Genomic DNA, 3449 nt, shown 5'->3' on the forward strand with positions numbered 1-3449 from the left:
AACAAAACAGTTTAATCTTGAAAAATCTACACAAAAATATTAAAAGATTGTATCAACGGAATCATTATAATGAGATTTTTTATGCTTTTTTCTTAACTTTTTTTCAAAGATTTGTTTAAGAAAAACTTGAATAACTGCTCCAAAACTTATTAAATGACATAAACTTATTAATTTCCAGAAAAACTCATTCGCGTCCCAATTTTTTCTTTATCAAATACCAACACACCTTAATTCAACACGGAATGACACTCGTTTATCTTACCTTCCTCTTTCATACTTTGAATGAGTTTATTTGCAAAGAAATTAAAAGGGTGAGAAAATACCTTACCAATGATACCTCATAAGTCTAAATTGGTAAGGTTAATGCTGAGTTATTCAAGTTTTTCTTAAACTAGTCTTTGGAAAAAGTTATTATTATGATTCCGTGGAAATTTTTTTTTATGTAAATATTTTTCTGCTATCCTTTTAAGCTTAAACTGTTTAGTCATCTGAGGTAATTTTTTCAAAAAATATTTATAAAAACCTTTTATTAATAAAAAAACTAAATTTTTGGATATATTTTCAAATCGGTCCAGCTCACGTACATAAATCTTTATATTTTTGCGAGATATTGTGGTGGAAGTCTTAAAATATAATAGATTTTATAATTCGAAGAACTGTACCGATTTTTTTGTATGGGTAATGATGCAGTCTACTGTACATAAGTTGTCTATGATTACTGGGCCGTGCTATCATAGTAGCACAATGCCACTAAGGGCCGGTTGTTCAATGTCTGGTTATCACTACTTACCGGTTAAACACCATTATCGACGTTTTTGACATCATGCATATAACATGTGATCGATAAAGCAGTCGTTGTATTTAACCGGAGCTTCTACCTCCGATTTGTACTAATCAGACATCGAACAACCGGCCCTAAGTGCATTTTAAAATTTTCAGGCAATAGCCTCATGCGATTATCGATTTTATTTTTTGTTGTTTGTGTGAAATATTTTATTTTTATCAGTATTTTTCTTTTAATCAAAATATGTTGAAATAAAAGTGAAAAAAAAAAATTTGCTAGAACAATTTTCGCGGGTACAATTTCTGAATAGCTCACTTCCATCAACTAAACATCCTTACCGTCTACCAATCAACTCACACATTGTATTTGCTTACACACATCACATATAAATTTAGCAGCCTTCATTAACATAACTGTACGTATATTGTGTACCTGAAAATATTTCACTTTTATTTACATAAAATTCGCTGAATAATATCGAAGCTGGTACACCAACACTTTCAGCTCCTCATCTGTCATACAATTGATATGCAAATTGACTTGACGCAACGTACTTTTTCACCTTTCTTTTGATAGTTGAATTGACTAACAACAGGCAAGCCCTAGTTCCAAGAATTCATATTGAACATATTAATGCTTCTGGATATTGAAAAGAGACCAATATAGTATAGGCGAATTTGTTATGCAAAAAACTGTGGCTAGGTTAATACTAAATACATGCACTCCCAGTCATTAGATGACCACACCCATATAGACAAATGTATACATAAATGCTCAGAATGAATAGAGAAATCGATTAAGCCATGTCTGTCTGTCCGTCCGTCTGTCCGTCTGTCTGTCCGTCCATGTACACGATAACTCGAGCAAAAATTGAGATATCTCAACGAAATTTGGTATGTAGGTTTCCAAGGTAGGTTGGTATTGAAAATGGGCGAAATCGGACTTTAACCACGCCCACTTCCCATATAACGGTAATTTACTGAAATACGAAAACTGCGATATTTTAGTAACTACTGAAGATAATGCACTCCAAATTGATATTTACAATAATTTTCAGACGAAAAATAAGAATATTATAAATTTTTGGAAAATGGGCGTAGCCACGCCTACTTATGGTTACATATGTATATCTTGGTATCCGCTGCACCAATTTCTTCCAAACTCGGCACAGTTGTTGGCCTAGGTATAACATATGAAATGGCCTAAAATTTAAAAAATCGGACAATAACCACGCCCACATCCCATATAACGGTAATTTTCAGAAATACAAAAACTGCGATATTTTAGTAACTACTAAGGATTATTCACTCAAAATTGATATTTACAACAATTTTTAGACGAAAAATAAGAATATTATAAATTTTTGGAAAATGGGCGTAGCCACGCCTACTTATGGTTACATGTGTATATCTTGGTAACCGCTGCACCAATTTCTTCCAAACTCGGCACAGTTGTTGGCCTTGGTATAACATATGAAATGGCCGAAAATTTAAAAAATCGGACAATAACCACGCCCACATCCCATATAACGGTAATTTAGAGAAATACAAAATCTTCGATGAATCAGTAAATATTAAAGCTAATTTATTCAAAATTGATGCTTGCAACAATTCTTTACCAAGAAATACGTTTATGGTAAAGGTTTGGAAAATGGGCGTAGCACCGCCCACTTATGATCACATATATGTATCTCGGTAACCGTTCCACCAAATTTGTACCAAACTCGGTGTGGTTATTGTGCTTGCCACATAAAAGCAAAATGTTGAAAATTATTGAAATCGGACTAAAATTACGGCCGCTTTTCATATAACGGTAAATTTCAGAAATGCTTGAAACTGCAATATTTCGAAATTTAAGGACGCTAATTTACTCAAAATTGATACACCCCGGCTTATAATCTAGCGGTAGCTTTCGGAAAGGTTCGGCTCCACCCGAACTTAGACTTTCTTACTTGTTTTAAATAAAAATGTAGCATATACTACGTGTGAATTTGATTTTAAAAATTAAAACAACATGTCAACAAAGGGATGCGCTATCTTAATGATCTGCAGTGCATTAGTTAATAAGGTTTTTATAAAACTTTTGGGTATGCAGTTGTGCAGCCAATGGAATTTTGGTATAATAAAGAGTAACTTAAATTGGCTACAGAATACCGTTGATTTTTGATTTTTTTTATTGACAGTGTCCATTCAAAGTATGCGCGACAATATTTTTACATGGAAGAAAATGCGCAGCACCGTCAACAAAACTTAAGTTCATCGTTATTTTTAAACCAAGTTTTTATCGGTCCACTTACTGATTTCTATGGCAACATTATTCTCGATATAATCATAGATAATTACTTAAGTGTGCACATCACAGTAACGATAGAAGCATATGTAGAGTTTTCAATACCTAAATCTATCGATATATGTTCTATCGATATATGTTTATATCGATAAAAGATTTTTTGAATGTTTGACTTTACAAATACCTATGCTTCTTTCAAGTTAAAATAGTTTATAGACGTACTTATCAGTATATTAGATAAGTTCATCAGTGTACATAGCTGCTTCGCAAGGCGAGGAGCCTGAAGTGATGTACGAAGACCCTACCCCGGACTACGATAATGATGCCAGTCCTACAGATTAACTTGCACCAGTCTAAGACGGCATCGGCTGCGCTA

This window comes from Rhagoletis pomonella, unplaced genomic scaffold (genome assembly GCF_013731165.1).
Source record: "Rhagoletis pomonella isolate Grant_MI unplaced genomic scaffold, Rhpom_1.0 Rhpom_scaffold_00005, whole genome shotgun sequence".
NCBI lineage: Eukaryota > Metazoa > Arthropoda > Insecta > Diptera > Tephritidae > Rhagoletis > Rhagoletis pomonella.